The following is a 17,728-nucleotide window of genomic DNA, read 5'->3' on the forward strand; positions in this document are numbered from 1 at the left end:
GAACATAACCTTCTGCGACAGTATTGAATTTCCAGCCTCCGTGACGTTTCGCTAGTTGTCTTTCGATTGCATATCCGAGAATAATCTATATTTGCGCTTTCATATTGCTACAAAGGTGTTTTCTGATTGGTGGAACACCTGAACTTTAATGAATAGGTGTACTTTAATTAGGTCCATTACAGGGCTGCTACCAAGTGTATAATTACTACATTTCGGCATGGTCGAGCATAAAGGTATTTTTAACAACTTTAAATTAGTGTAACTCTGAAAATATTGAGATTAGGACAAATGTTTAGCCTATCTGACACTCTTTTCTCAGAAGTCTTTAGAAATACTAAGTTCCGTAACTGGCGGTTACTAATCGTGAATCACTCTGTATATGTATAAGTCATAAAATGACCAAATGGACTGAGTCTCGCGATCACACTCTTCAATTGTGTTACAGGGCGATAAGTAACGAAGTTGGTAAAATGCTAACACAAGCTGCAGTAATCTAGGTGCCTCTCGCCTTCCGTTTAGCACGGATTACGTAACATTACGTTTTTAAGTCGTCTCATATAGTCCCTGCCTAATGAGCTACAAGTTTACAGGGATGCTGTTGTGTGGCTACATGTATGCATGGACTATTTGTTATCTAGAGAGTGGAGGGATCGTACCCCGGCGGAGAGGAGAGGGGTTCTGTGGTGCTTCTTATTATCCGAATGATCCCATAATTACCGGCAGGAAATTATGGTTATGGAGTTACAGCGCTGCTAACGAATGTTATTCATGGGGGTTTCCTGGTGCAGTGGCGGCTCGTTCTAACCTCATTCAGTAACACGATAACAGTAGTGGCTGGGAATGCTAGGTCTACTATTGGCAATCGCAATAGTAATAGTAATAATAATAATAATAATGATAATAATAATGATAATAATAATAATAATAATAATAATAATAATAATAATAATAATAATAATAATAATAAATCCCGAAAAGACTAAGTATATGATTATGTCCCGTGACCAGAATATTCTACGAAATGGAAATATAAAAATTGGAAATTTATCTTTTGAAGAGGTGGAGAAGTTCAAATATCTTCGAGCAACATTAATAAATATAAATGATACTCGGGAGGAAATTAAACACAGAATAAATATGGGAAATGCCTGTTATTATTAGGTTGAGAAGCTTTTATCATCTAGTCCGCTGTCAAAAAATCTGAAAGTTAGAATTTATAAAACAGTTATATTACCGGTTGTTCTTTATGGTTGTGAAACTTGGACTTTCACTTTGAGAGAGGAACATAGGTTAAGGGTGTTTGAGAATAAGGTGCTTAGGAAAATATTTGGGGCTAAGAGGGATGAAGTTACAGGAGAATGGAGGAAGTTACATAACACAGAACTGGACGCATTGTGTTCTTCACCTGACATAATTAGAAATATAAAATCCAGACGTTTGAGATGGGCAGGGCATATAGCACGTATGGGCGAATCCAGAAATGCATATAGAGTGTAAGTTGGGAGGCCGGAGGGAAAAAGACCTTTAGGGAGGCCGAGGCGTAGATGGGAAGATAACATTAAAATGTATTTGAGGGAGGTGGGATATGATGATAGAGACTGGATTAATCTTGCTCATTATAGAGACCAATGGCGGGCTTATGTGAGGGCGGCAATGAACCTCCGGGTTCCTTAAAAGCCAGTAAGTAAGTAAGTAAGTAAGTAAGTAAGTAAGTAAGTAATAATAATAATAATAATAATAATAATAATAATAATAATAATAATCACTATTACCAACATCAGGGTTTGATTTCTACAACCTGAAAAATATTTATGACTCAAAACTTTAAGAAATATGATTATCTACTCAAGATAAAAATATGGTTAACACAGGTCGTTAGACAGGCTTACCAACTTTACCATACGTAATAATGAAATCGTAATCCTGATGATTGTATTTTTTGCGGTGTACTAAAATTTCAGAGCATACGAAAATAAGGACAAACGATGCTTCATATTTTTCTAAATACGTGGGAGAAGACGTGTTTCTTTAGGATATGTTAGGAAAATTTGGCAAAGTACAGTTCTCAGATGAGTGGGCCTAGAATTAGGGGCTGAAAGACAATAAATACTTCAAAAATAGCTTAAAAGATAACCTCCTTAGCAATTCATTCCAATTATATTGACTTCAACGTTCACTGACTACATGCTAACTTTGTTCTTTAGATATGCATCCTGATAACGCTGTATTTTCACAATAATCTCAATATTTTAAATTTCTTTGTGTTGGTTACATTCATAAGACGTAGAGAAACATTTCTATGCATTAATATGAAATAACTTATTTATTCACGTTCACAGTTGTTTTTTTAATTTGAAAATGTTATTTTTTTTACAACTCATGATAAAAATATTAATAAAATAAATTAGCAGCATTTCTTACAAAATAAATGCATAGAAACATGCAGCTACATCATAAATACTTGTAGTAAATTTTCATCCAGATATATTAATATTTAGCATAAAAAGTTGGTGTTGAATCAAGAAAAATAAACTTAAGGAAAAATGGATTTCAAAGTAAAATGAATATTTATGTAATACATAGGTCTATCTATTAAAATTCTTCTCCGGTACGTTCATCTTGTAACTTCAGGGAGCCAACTTTATAACAAAATGTTACTAGATTTGTAATAAGAAACTTGTAAAAAAATAATTCTTTGATAAAAAATTAATTTTGACAGCTCTTTAAATGCCACGCCCTCTACAGACTAGAGTTAAAAAAATATTAAACATATTCGTAATCAGAATTGAACTACATTCACTTGGCGTATGAAAATATACATTCTCAAGAAGTGAAATAGCCCATTTCCCCCCTTAACAATGAATTTTGGGTCGACGGACAGGCCGATGGTCGAACAGACTAAGCCTAACAGATAACGAAAGTACACGTGATCACAAAGAACAAACCATGTCTGATGAACTGGAAACTTTTTCACTTTTTATGAAGCCTCTAAATCTATTTATTTCCCAGCAATGTGATAATTTTTCTATGCTTCGCATAGGCCCTAATGACAAACTAAAACGTGGTCACTTTCAGTGCCGCCAAGATCTAATGAAGTTTCTCAGAAACCAGATTGTGGATACTTCGTTAATAGAGAGGCGGCAAATGGAAGATGGTAGCAGCGAAAACTAAATTGTTCTGCTTTATAATCCATGAAATGCGAGGAGCAGAGGAATGCTGTAATGGCTGCATACAGACTCACTTCTGTTACTGCTTCGTGGAAGCGTTATAAATGCAGCGCGGGGTCAACTTCATTTGTAGAACTCGTGCGAAGAGAGGGTTGCTATAGTGACCGTCAAGTACGAAGGCGGCCAAGTTTGCAGCTATCTGCGCACGTACACTGACACACAATTTTGTTCGTCAGTGAGGTTTGTTAAATTCTTCGAATCACAGTAGGGATCTAATCTAGTCCTCTGAACTATTATTAAAGGGAAATACCTAAATTAATACACAGCGTGTCCCTAAAAATTGTTAAGACTTGTATGGGTAATGATTCACACTTACATAAATTAAAAATTTCGCCAAATGTTTACCATCGTGTTCAACACTTATAAAGAACTGTTCCCATGAAATATGCATAGCTCTTGTAGAAGTGTGTACAACAATAATTGCAAGGAACTTTTCCAATGAGGTATGCAGAGCTTGGATGCACATTTCTTGTAGAAGTGTGTACAACAATAATTGCAAGGAACTTTTCCAATGAGGTATGCATAGCTTGGATGCACATTTCTTGTAGAAGTGTGTACAACAATAATTGCAAGGAACTTTTCCAATGAGGTATGCAGAGCTTGGATGCACATTTCTTGTAGAAGTGTGTACAACAATAATTGCAAGGAACTTTTCCAATGAGGTATGCATAGCTTGGATGCACATTTCTTGTAGAAGTGTGTACAACAATAATTGCAAGGAACTTTTCCAATGAGGTATGCAGAGCTTGGATGCACATTTCTTGTAGAAGTGTGTACAACAATAATTTCAAGGAACTTTTCCAATGAGGTATGCATAGCTTGGATGCACATTTCTTGTAGAAGTGTGTACAACAATAATTGCAAGGAACTTTTCCAATGAGGTATGCAGAGCTTGGATGCACATTTCTTGTAGAAGTGTGTACAACAATAATTGCAAGGAACTTTTCCAATGAGGTATGCAGAGCTTGGATGCATATTTCTTGTAGGACTGTGTTCAGCACATATAAGGAACTTTTCCCATGAGATATGCAGGACTTGAATGCACATTTTTGTAGGAATGTGTTCAACACACGTAAGGAACTTTTACCATGAGGCATGCAGGGCTTGAATGTACATTTCTTATAGAACTGTGTTGGACACACGTAAGGAACTTTTCCCATGAGACATGCAGGGCTTGGATGGACATTTCTTGTAGAACTGTGTCCAACATATGTAAGGAACTTTTACTATGAGATATGCACATTTCTAGTAGGACTGTTTTCAGCACATGTAACGAAATTTTCCCATGAGGTATGCAGGACTTGGATGCACATTTCTTGTAGAACTGTGTTCAACATGTCTAAGGAACTTTTCACATGAGGTACACAGAACTTAGACGTACATTTATTATAGAACTGTGTTCAACACACGTAAGGAACCTTTCCCATGAGGTATGCAGGACTTGGATGCACATTTCTAGTAGAATTATGTTCAACATATGTAAGAAACTTTTACCATGAGGTACGCACAACTTGGATGCACATTTCTTGTAGAACTGTGTTCAACATATGTAAGGAACTTTTACCATGAGACATGCAGGGCTTGGATGCACATTTCCTATAGAATTTTATTGTGTTCAACACATGTAAGGAACTTTTCCCATGAGGTATGCAGGACTTGAGTGCACATTTCTTCTAGAACTGTGTTCAACACACGTAAGGAGTAGTAGTAGTAGGGTTTAAGAAGGGCGCGTCAGCTACTATGGCTATTTGCGCCCTTATCTAAAATTCTTAATGTAACAAATACATAAATAATATAATAATCAGAGTGCTAAAAGAACTAAAAAGCGTTGTCACGATAAAACGAGGCACACAAATGCAGTATACATAAGGTGATTTCTACAGAATCATAAAAGTGAGCAATTCTACCAACCTAGGTGGTATTCAAGACGAACAAATAAAACAATAAAACTAAGGCCACCAGAGATAACTTGTGAATTAAATTTTAAAACCATAAAATTTTATAAAATATTCGGATGTATAAAGTCCGAAATGTCAACAATGTAAAATCAAATATAAAACAACAAATGTAACCTCCGGATGTAATGGGTCCGGAGGATGAGTAAAACGGATCAATAAAAAAACTAAATCACCTTACCCAAACCTGTATTTGATAAAAATCTCAGAACTGCATTTGCACAATTAAAATCATTTCCAAGAGCGTCACGTAATGTCGGCCGAATTCCATATTGCCTCCGTGCATGGTCATATTTCCTGCAACGCAATAAAAAGTGTTCCACCGTAAGTGGAACATGGCACATATCGCACTCCGGCTGAGGTTCGCCACGTAGGAGATGGCCGTGTGTCAGATGACAATGGCCAATCCTCAACCGGGTGAGTAAAACCTCCTCGTGTCGCGACGCTCTTGTAGACGAATCCCAAACTCTAACAGTATTCTTTATATTTCGTAATCTGTTTCCCCCTTGTGCAGACCATTCTCCTTCCCATTGCCACCAAATTTTATATTTCAAGTAGTTTCGAATGTCCTGCCACCTCTCGCGCCAATATACCAGAGAGCCATCCAGTGCGCCTGCCCTGGCTGCAGCATCCGCGGCCTCATTTCCTGCAATCCCTACATGGCCAGGAACACACACGTAAGGAACTTTTACCATGAGGCTTGAATGTACATTTCTTGTAGAATTGTGTTCAACATATGTAAGGAACTTTTACCATGAGGCATGCAGGGCTTGGTTGCACATTTATTATAGAACTGTGTTCAACATATGTAAGGAACATTTACCATGAGACATGCAGGGCTTGGATGCACATTTCTTGTAGAACTGTGTTCAACACATGTAAGGAACTTTTACCATGAGACATGCAGGGCTTGGATGCACATTTCTTGTAGAACTGTGTTCAACACATGTAAGGAACTTTTACCATGAGACATGCAGGGCTTGGATGCACATTTCTTGTAGAACTGTGTTCAACATATGTAAGGAAATTTTACCATGAGGTATGTAGGACTTGGATGCACATTTCTTATAGAACTGTGTTCAACACACGTAAGGAACTTTTCCCATGAGGTATGCAGGACTTGGATGCACATTTCTTGTAGAATTCTGTTCAACATATGTAAGAAACTTTTACCATGAGGCATGCAGGACTGGGATGCACAACATTTCTTGTAGAACTGTGTTCAACATATGTAAGGAAATTTTACTATGAGGCATGCAGGGTTTCGATGCACATTTCTTATAGAACTGTGTTCAACACATATCAGGAACTTTTCCCATGAGGTACATACTGTAGAACTTGGATGTACATTTCTTGTAGAACTGTGTTCAACATATGTAAGGAAATTTTACCATGAGGCATGCAGGGTTTCGATGCACATTTCTTATAGAACTGTAATCAACACATATAACGAACTTTTCCCATGAGGTACATACTGTAGAACTTGGATGTACATTTCTTGTAGAACTGATGCAATTACATTCGTTATTCTCTTTCGCACATAGTCAACATTACATTACACGGTTTTTCAACATACCCCACAAAAAACCGCAAGGGAGTAACATCCAGTGAAAGTGTTTGCCATTGAATTGGTCCTTCTCTACTAATCCATCTTCGTTGAAATGTTTCATCAAGATACTCTCGGACATTCCGAGCAAAGTACGGTGGAGCACCATCCAAGATTTTCCATACAGTTGACCTAGAGAGACCAGATTCTGCACTGTATCGTTTTGTTGATTTGCTTGGACTACGTAAGAATAGCCTTTTTTAGTTGGTTATTTAATGACGCTGTATCAACTATTAGGTTATTTAGCGTCGATGACATTGGTGATAGTGAGATGGTATTTGGCGAGATGAGGCCGAGGATTCGCCATAGATTGCCTGGCATTCACCTTACGGTTGGGGAAAACCTCAGAAAAAATCCAACCAGGTAATCAGCTCAAACGGGGATCGAACCTGCGCCCGAACGCAACTTCAGACCGGCAGGCAAGCGCCTTAACCGACTGAGCCATGCCGGTGGCTAAGAATGCCTCTTGTACAGCAACTATGTTTTCAAGGTCTCTTCGCTTTGTAATTGTCAGAAATTGAACCTTTTCGACGAAGTTGTCATAAATGCGGTAAATGGTTAATCTAGATCAGTGATCGGCATTTCTTGTTTCGAGAGTCAACCCCTTAATATACAAGAAGGTGGAGGGGTAAGACATGATCTCCCTCCCCTTAGCCATCACTTGTTTATTCAATGTTACGCAGTTCTGGTTTCCTCCGCCTTCTACCTTCCCCTTTGCTGTGTATTTCGGGATGAATTTTATATGATGTACTCTTTGCCGATCACTTATGTAGTGGTGTAACACTTTTGAAGTAGGCTTCATATTTTCCGATGAAAGAGTAATGGAACGGAGAAAAATTCTCTCCGGCGCCGGGATTTGAACCCGGGTTTTCAGCTCTACGTGCTGATGCTTTAACCACTAAGCCACACCGGATACCACCCCGGCGTCGGACAGAATCGTCTCAGTTTTACGTTCCAACTCTTGGGTTCCCTCTAGTGGCCGCCCTCTGCACTACGTCATAGATGTCTATGAACGAAGGACTGAAGTCCACACACATGTGCTGAGGTGCACTCGTTATGAGTGACTAGTTGGCCGGGATCCGACGGAATAAGCGCCGTCTTAAATCACAAGTGATTTACGCATATCATATTATTATTTAATGTACCGAAGTACATATGACATTTCCATGCAGATATTCTGCGTCATCATACGATGAAAGAGTAATGGAACGGACAAAAATTCTCTCCGGCGCCGGGATTTGAACCCGGGTTTTCAGCTCTACGTGCTGATGCTTTATCTACTAAGCCACACCGGATACCACCCCAACCCAAGAGTTGGAATTTAAAACTGAGACGATTCTGTCCGACGCCGGGGTGGTATCCGGTGTGGCTTGGTGGATAAAGCATCAGCACGTAGAGCTGAAAACCCGGGTTCAAATCCCGGCGCCGGAGAGAATTTTTCTCCGTTCCATTACTCTTTCATCGTATGATGACGCAGAATATCTGCATGGAAATGTCATATGTACTTCGGTACATTAAATAATAGATATTCATATTTTTCGCTAACCACTGTGTAGAACTGAAACACCTCCATCCGTACCGAAATCTTTCGTCTTTGCTCCAAGCTGAATCTTTTAGCCATTTTTACACCAGAGATGAAAACAAATTCATTATAACACGGAAATACCATGAGCTAACTTATTTTGAATTAATTGAAAACTTGTTGCTCCAAAGATCCTGTGTAAGTTATAATCACATAAAAAACTGAATCCACTATCCATACAAGTGTTAACATGTTTTAGAGACTCGATGTAATTTATTATGCATCCAATGAGAAAAAAAAATTGTTTGCTGAATTGCTACTTACCGAAGTACTGAGACATACTGATATCCTATTTTATAATTAAATTTTAATGTTATATTACAAAGGTTTCCAGGATAACAGAGAGGGCTTGGAATTGAACGGTTTACATCAGCTGCTTGTCTCTGCGGATGACGTGAATATGTTAGGAGAAAATCCACAAACGATTAGGGAAAACACGGGAATTTTACTGGAAGCAAGTAAAGAGATAGGTTTGGAAGTAAATCCCGAAAAGACAAAGTGTATGATTGTGTCTCGTGGCGGGAATATTGTACGAAATAGAAATATAAAAATTGGAAATTTATCTTTTGAAGAAGTGGAGAAGTTCAAATATCTTGGAGCAACAGTAACAAATATAAATGATACTCGGGAGGAAATTAAACACAAAATAAATATGGGAAATGCCTGTTATTATTCGGTTGAGAAGCTTTTATCATCCAGTCTGCTGTCAAAAGATCTGAAAGTTAGAACTTATAAAATAGTTATATTACCGGTTGTTCTTTATGGTTGTGAAACTTGGACTCTCACTTTGAGAGAGGAACATAGGTTAATGGTGTTTGAGAATAAGGTGCTTAGGAAAATATTTGGGGCAAAGAGGGATGAAGTTACAGGAGAATGGAGAAAGTTACACAACACAGAACTGCACGCATTGTATTCTTCACCTGACATAATTAGGAACATTAAATCCAGATGTATGAGATGGGTAGGGCATGTAGCACGTATGGGCGAATCCAGAAATGCATATAGAGTGTTAGTTGGGAGGCCGGAGGGGAAAAAGACCTTTAGGGAGGCCGAGACGTAAATGGGAAGATAATATTAAAATGGATTTGAGGGAGGTGGGATATGATGATAGAGAATGGATTAATATTGTTCAGGATAGGGACCTATGGTGGGCTTATGTGAGGTCGGCAATGAACCTCTGGGTTCCTTAAAAGCCAGTAATTAAGTATTACAAAGGTTACAAAGTGGGTAGGCCTACTACGCAGATGAAGTTTTGTTTACATATTTGATAATCGGGATTTTAATCACAAAATAAATTAACCTTTATCACTTGTTCTGATGTTTAAGTATTCATTACAAGGTTCTACGGTTACCTCACATGAAAAAAAAAAATTACATCATATTGAAAAATAAATCTTGAATGACTGCTGTACTGTTGGTGTCTGGTGTTTGAAAGAAAGACCTCTGAAAAGAATTCTTTTAGAGCGAAGAGGAAGAGAATGTTCCTCGACTACAAAATAAATCTACGCACAAAGGAGTTCCAATTTACAACCGCAGCCTTGAAGCCGGGTGCAAAACGGGAAAGAAAGCGATTCCGGGTTCTTTGTTATTGCTCATCTCCAGTGGGCCGTTCGTCTCATCTTTAAACTTTAAAAGGCGTCAAATTATCACTCAAACGTGATTGTTGCCATGGAAATGTAAGACAAAAGAAGCCGAATTTTCTGCTTGAAACACCAATATGAATATATGAACGGCATATTTCAGAGCTTTGGATATAAGCTATCACGTCCTGTGAAAATTGACGACAGAAGAATGAATAAATGTCGAAATTCGTTCGTGAGTTTCCTAGGAAATTTAAAACAGAAGAGAATATCCCTAATAGGTGTTTCTAATATTAGTATCTTCTATAGGGGAGAGTCGAGTAGTATCGGACATCGGGTAATATCGGACAGTGAGTTTCTTTCATCAACAACACGATGATAGTACCTGATTGACATGGTTACATTTCTGTGATGTCGCATAGAGAAACGTAACCATGTCATTCAGGTACTACCATATGGTGGTAGGATGAAAGAAACGCGCTGTCCGATACTACCCGATGTCCGATACTACCCGACTCTCCCCTATCTATGGAAATTTCAAAGACAGAATATGGTTCACGTTGAAAATTCATGTTGCCATCATTGCATTGCATTGCATTGTAAAGGAAAGGGTAGTATAAATGAAGGGTTCAGAGCCATAGTGGGCCAAGCGCCATACATTAAAAACGAAGGAAACAAGGATTAAAATTAAGTTACTACCATAATTCAATGAAACATACAACAAATAGTACAAAGTAGGCACATTAAAACTAAATTAAATGTTAATCTTCATTAAATTATGGTACTCACTTAACTTTAACCCTTGGTTTTCCCGTTTTTAATAAATGGTGCTTGGCCCACTATGGCTCTGAACCCTTCAAATGATGTACAATACACTGATTTCAGTATGAAAAAATTGCAAGCACACATTTCGTTAAATTGAATTTATATAGCAACCTAAAAGAAAGGAAAGCAGACATTTCGTTTAGTTCGTGGCTTGAGCTTGTATGCAATTAAAAAAACCAAAGCAGACGTGTCGTTAAGTTCGTGATTTTAGTGATTTAAAACAAAGAATTGCAGACGTGTCGTTAAGTTCGTGATTTTAGTGATTTAAAACAAAGAAAAGCAAACGTGTCGTTAAGTTCGTGATTTTAGTGATTTAAAACAAAGAAAAGCAGACGTGTCGTTAAGTTCGTGATTTTAGTGATTTAAAACAAAGAAAAGCAGATGTGTCGTTAAGTTCGTGGCTTTAGCTTGTATAGCAATTAAAAAAACTAAAGCAGACGTGTCGTTAAGTTCGTGATTTTAATGATTTAAAACAAAGAAATGCAGACATGTCGTTAAGTTCGTGATTTTAGTGATTTAAAACACAGAAAAGCAGACGTGTCGTTAAGTTCGCGATTTTAGTGATTTAAAACAAAGAAAAGCAGACGTGTCGTTAAGTTCGTGATTTTAGTAATTTAAAACAAAGAAAAGCAGACGTGTCGTTAAGTTCGTGGCTTTAGCTTGTATAGCAATTAAAAAAACCAAAGCAGATGTGTCGTTAAGTTCGTGATTTTAGTGATTTAAAACAAAGAAAAGCAGACGTGTCGTTAAGTTCGTGATTTTAGTGATTTTAAACAAAGAAAAGCAGACGTGTCGTTAAGTTCGTGACTTTAGTTAGTATAGCAATTAAAAAAAACCAAAGCAGACGTGTCGTTAAGTTCGTGATTTTAGTGATTTAAAACAAAGAAAAGCAAACGTGTCGTTAACTTCGTGATTTTAGTGATTTAAAACAAAGAAAAGCAGACGTGTCGTTAAGTTCGTGATTTTAATGATTTAAAACAAAGAAAAGCAGACGTGTCGTTAAGTTCGTGATTTTAATGATTTAAAACAAAGAAAAGCAGACGTGTCGTTAAGTTCGCGATTTTAGTGACTTAAAAGAAAGAAAAGCAGACGTGTTGTTAAGTTCGTGACTTTAGCTTCTATAGCAATTAAAAAATCAGAGCAGACGTGTCGTTAAGTTCGTGATTTTAGTGATTTAAAACAAAGAAAAGCAGACGTGTCGTTAAGTTCGTGATTTTAGTGATTTAAAACAAAGAAAAGCAGACGTGTCGTTAAGTTCGTGGCTTTAGCTTGTATAGCAATTAAAAAAACCAAAGCAGACGTGTCGTTAAGTTCGTGATTTTAGTGATTTAAAACAAAGAAATGCAGACATGTCGTTAAGTTCGTGATTTTAGTGATTTAAAACACAGAAAAGCAGACGTGTCGTTAAGTTCGTGACTTTAGCTTGTATAGCAATTAAAAAAACCAAAGCAGACGTGTCGTTAATTTCGTGATTTTAGTGATTTAAAACAAAGAAAAGCAGACGTGTCGTTAAGTTCGTGCCTTTAGCTAGTATAGAAATTAAAAAACCAAAGCAGACGTGTCGTTAAGTTCGTGATTTTAGTGATTTAAAACAAAGAAAAGCAGACGTGTCGTTAAGTTCCCGATTTTAGTGACTTAAAACAAAGAAAAGCAGACGTGTCGTTAAGTTCGTGACTTTAGCTTGTATAGCAATTAAAAAAACCAAAGCAGACGTGTCGTTAAGCTCGTGATTTTAGTGATTTAAAACAAAGAAAAGCAGACGTGTCGTTAAGTTCGTGATTTTAGTGATTTAAAACAAAGAAAAGCAGACGTGTCGTTAAGTTCGTGATTTTAGTGATTTAAAACAAAGAAAAGCTGACGTGTCGTTAAGTTCGTGATTTTAGTGATTTAAAACAAAGAAAAGCAGACGTGTCGTTAAGTTCGTGACTTTAGCTTGTATAGCAATTAAAAAAACCAAAGCAGACGTGTCGTTAAGTTCGTGATTTTAGTGATTTAAAACAAAGAAAAGCAGACGTGTCGTTAAGTTCGTGATTTTAGTGATTTAAAACAAAGAAAAGCAGACGTGTCGTTAAGTTCGTGATTTTAGTGATTTAAAACAAAGAAAAGCAGACGTGTCGTTAAGTTCGTGATTTTAGTGATTTAAAACAAAGAAAAGCTGACGTGTCGTTAAGATCGTGATTTTAGTGACTTAAAACAAAGAAAAGCAGACGTGTCGTTAAGTTCGCGATTTTAGTGACTTAAAACAAAGAAAAGCAGACGTGTCGTTAAGTTCGTGACTTTAGCTTGTAGAGCAATTAAAAAAACAAAGCAGACGTGTCGTTAAGTTCGTGATTTTAGTGATTTAAAACAAAGAAAAACAGACGTGTGGTTAAGTTCGTGATTTTAGTGATTTCAAACAAAGAAAAGCAGACGTGTCGTTAAGTTCGTGCCTTTAGCTTGTATAGCAATTAAAAAAACCAAAGCAGACGTGTCGTTAAGTTCGTGATTTTAGTGATTTAAAACAAAGAAAAGCAGACGTGTCGTTAAGTTCGTGATTTTAGTGATTTAAAACAAAGAAAAGCAGACGTGTCGTTAAGTTCGTGATTTTAGTGATTTAAAACAAAGAAAAGCTGACGTGTCGTTAAGATCGCGATTTTAGTGACTTAAAACAAAGAAAAGCAGACGTGTCGTTAAGTTCGTGACTTTAGCTTGTATAGCAATTAAAAAAACAAAGCAGACGTGTCGTTAAGTTCGTGATTTTAGTGATTTCAAACAAAGAAAAGCAGACGTGTCGTTAATTTCATGCCTTTAGCTTGTATAGCAATTAAAAAAACCAAAGCAGACGTGTCGTTAAGTTCGTGATTTTAGTGATTTAAAACAAAGAAAAGCAGACGTGTCGTTAAGTTCGCGATTTTAGTGATTTAAAACACAGAAAAGCAGACGTGTCGTTAAGTTCGTGATTTTAGTGATTTCAAACAAAGAAAAGCAGACGTGTCGTTAATTTCATGCCTTTAGCTTGTATAGCAATTAAAAAAACCAAAGCAGACGTGTCGTTAAGTTCGTGATTTTAGTGATTTAAAACAAAGAAAAGCAGACGTGTCGTTAAGTTCGCGATTTTAGTGATTTAAAACACAGAAAAGCAGACGTGTCGTTAAGTTCGTGACTTTAGCTTGTATAGCAATTAAAAAAACCAAAGCAGACGTGTCGTTAAGTTTGTGATTTTAGTGATTTAAAACAAAGAAAAGCAGACGTGTCGTTAAGTTCGTGATTTAAGTGATTTAAAACAAAGAAAAGCAGATGTGTCGTTAAGTTCGCGATTTTAGTGATTTAAAACAAAGAAAACCAGACTGTCGTTAAGTTCGCGATTTTAGTGACTTAAAACAAAGAAAAGCAGACGTGTCGTTAAGTTCGTGACTTTAGCTTGTATAGCAATTAAAAAAAAAACAAAGCAGACGTGTCGTTAAGTTCATGATTTTAGTGATTTAAAACAAAGAAAAGCAGGCGTGTCGTTAAGTTCGTGACTTTAGCTTGTATAGCAATTAAAAAAAACCAAAGCAGATGTGTCGTTAAGTTCGTGATTTTAGTGATTTAAAACAAAGAAAAGCAGACGTGACGTTAAGTTCGTGATTTTAGTGATTTAAAACAAAGAAAAGCAGATGTGACGTTAAGTTCGTGACTTGAGTTTGTATAGGAATTTAATGCGAAGGAAAACAGACGTATCGTTAAATTCGTGTCTTGAACTTGTATAGCGATTTAGAAAGGGAAAAATACATTCGTTAAATTCTTGACTCTAAATCCTGTACATATTTAAAACTAAATGTAGTTTATATGGCTTTAAAATTTGTCTCTTGCGTTGCTATAACAACTTTAATCAAAGAGTAGTACAGATTTGGATATTAACATGAAACAAAAGGGAGCACGTGATTCCTTAAAGACTTGCATTTTTAATTTGTGCGAGATCGTGCGTATTTGCTTGTTTTCCGCACAGAACCAATACGCGGTAAGTGTGAAATACCACATTCAGTATTCCCAACGTAATACACATAACAATTTCCCTCTTCTTACCGCTTAAGCGCGACATTCATTTTACTGCCTTAGGCTTTTAACATATTATTTTTAGAGACGTTTAACATAGTAATAATTATAAACTGGAAACTTACCACTGCAATTTCACCTAAATTGCAATGTTAATTATTGTTTTTAAATATTTGCAAAAATTAAGTAAAGTCTAGGGGAGAGTCGGGTAGTATCGGACATCGGGTAATATCGGACAGTGAGTTTCTTTCATCTACCACACGATGATAGTACCTGATTGACATGGTTATGTGTCTGTGATGTCGCATAGAGAAACGTAACCATGTCATTCAGGTACTACCATACGGTGATAGATGAAAGAAACGCACTGTCCGATATTACCCGATGTCCGATACTACCCGACTCTCCCCTACTACTCCACGAAACTTATTGCATTCCTGATACAAGTAACATTAAGGAAGCCGTGAAAAAATCAACAAGATTCCAGATGCCGATGTTACTACTGCAATATGTTATATAAATAATATTGTTAAAATATTAAAATGAAAAATAAATCATTACATAACCTTACCGTTTGTTTTAAGTTCGCATTTATAGACGGGGGGAAAAAAAAGACAGACGTATATCACGGCCTGCTGGAGTATAGTAAACACAGAAAACATTTTATAGCAACAATGTTGAAGAAAGATATTTTGGTGTTCCGAAGTTGCCGTCATTAAACAGAAACCAACATGGAGATTTCATTGCAAATAATTAGAAATTCGTCTTTCAGGTATGTAATAAACGATCTTCGCACAAAATAATGTACGATACACGAGCGGTATGTTTGTTTTTATGTTCTCGGAAATTAAAAAAGCTCAACTACGTTTCGCTTTTTCAATCTTTTCCTCGACCATGAAAACGTCAACATACCGCTCTTGTAACGTATATTACTATTATGTGCAACAGAAGAAAACAGTATAAATATTAGGCCTACTCATTTTCAGATATTCCTGGGAGGAATTATTTCTCCGTAACACAAAACAAATGACAACACACGCGTCGTTAAATTTTCATGTCACTAATTTAGAGAGAGAGAGCATACATATTGTTAAATACTCGTTTCTGTAGTTTAAGTGGTAAAGTAAAACGAAAATAGAACACAACATGTCATTAATTTCTTGCCTTCATTTGCAACATTGGGACATGTATTATTTCATGAGTGTTGGACAGTGTTGCAGAGCTGTCTAGTAAGCTGTAGTTAAAGTAAAGTAGATGACACATTTAGCAACTGATAGAACAGGGGAGCTGGGAGCGGGGGAAACTGTCATTACATCGACTATAAGTGAGTTGTCCGAACAACCCTGCCCCTGGAGGAGTAGGCAAACACAAGACGTTGTAATAAGTTATTCATAGAGGGTAAGTCAGACTGGAATTATACTGTGTCAATACCACCCTTTGACCCTTAGCTAATCAGAAACCATGAAAGCAAAAGTAGAGAACAGGGGGTGAGGGTTGAGACGGACGGGCGTACGGTTAGAAGGGAGCGAACCAAGGAGTAGCAGAAGTTCGCTCCACTCAATCTGCAGTTTGCGCCCAAATTGGGGGATTAAGTACCAAGTTCACTAACACGAGTAAGCACAGTGCCATTCAGGTAGGTTGTGTCGCATTATTGTGCAACGACATTCCCAGAAATAAATTGTAAAACTATACCGAGAGTTGCATGGCAACACGGCCGGCGTGTGATTGTCTAATTTATTTCCAAGCTTTCAATAGTAAAGCAAGACAAATCAAGCCCTAGGGTCGTATTTATAAACGAGGCTTTGAACCAAAGTTGACTTTGGAAAGTACAAAATCGCCATTTTCCTATTCATAGTTGACACTTTGAGGAAAGTAAACTTCAATCGTGACTTTACTTCGAAGTCGCCGAAAATCTAGACTTCATGGACATACGAAAAATTACTGATATTTTAGAAATTGTTTAATTTTTCGAGAATATTGATAAGTTGACTTCGTGGAATTGCCACGAGAATCGTGAGGTTTACTATGCACGCGGTATAGACTGTATGAGAAGGGGGCGTGCAACGGGTGAAGTATGCCTCTAATGTAAACACTGAGCAGTATATATATTTATTTTGATGTACCGAAGTACATATGATATTTCCATGCAGATATTCTGCTTTCTCAGATGATGAGAGAGAGATGGAACGGAGAAAAATTCTCTCCGGCGCCGGGATTTGAACCCGGGTTTTCAGCTCTCCGTGCTGATGCTTTAACCACTAAGCCACGCAAGAGATGGAGCTTAATCTGAGACGATTCTCAACGGTGTCGGGATTGTATCCAGCGTGGCTTAGTGGTTAAAGCATCAGCACGGAGAGCTGAAAACCCGGGTTCAAATCCCGGCGCCGGAGAGAATTTTTCTCCGTTCCATCTCTCTCTCATCAACTGAGCAGTATACTGCGGTTACAATAAAACCTGTATCCTGCATTCAAGAAATATAATGAAAGATCTTTGAAATAGGAAATATCTAAACATGTAAATAGGCCTACACAATTATTTTATAGTGACTCTTAAAATTTAATGTAATATACTCACATCATCCTTGAATATGTGCATTGCAGTGAAGAGTTACGTACATTTTGAGCGAATGCAAAGTGAACCTCCTACGATGGTCACTTGAACAGCTTTTATATTGGGAAAATGTACATTCGACATCACACGATATAATAGGTGCATATTTGAAGAACGGAAAGTCACTACTTTTTAGTCCATCAACTTCAGACGTCTTATCGTGACCTGATGGTACATAATTTATAATACGAAAATGTGAATACGAAGAATTTTTAGCAATAATATTTCTCAACTTACATTTCACTTTTTCTGAAATTAATGAATTGTTATTTTAGATAACGGTTTGTGATACTTTATCCGCTATATTAAGGGCTTCTGGGAGTTGTAGT

The 17,728-nt window shown here is 37.0% G+C and overlaps 1 protein-coding gene and 1 non-coding gene across 2 annotated transcripts in view; one reads left to right on the forward strand and one right to left on the reverse strand.

The window, feature by feature from the left end:
* LOC138706600 (muscleblind-like protein 3) overlaps positions 1 to 17,728 on the reverse strand; it is a 1,567,271-nt gene that overhangs the window by 1,243,852 nt on the left and 305,691 nt on the right. The gene's annotated exons all lie outside the window — the stretch shown is intronic.
* Positions 17,108 to 17,179, forward strand: TRNAS-GGA (transfer RNA serine (anticodon GGA)). Its single transcript has one exon. It is a non-coding gene; the product is annotated as a tRNA-Ser (tRNA).

The sequence above is a fragment of the Periplaneta americana genome, chromosome 9 (genome assembly GCF_040183065.1).
Source record: "Periplaneta americana isolate PAMFEO1 chromosome 9, P.americana_PAMFEO1_priV1, whole genome shotgun sequence".
In the NCBI taxonomy this organism is placed as follows: Eukaryota; Metazoa; Arthropoda; class Insecta; order Blattodea; family Blattidae; genus Periplaneta; species Periplaneta americana.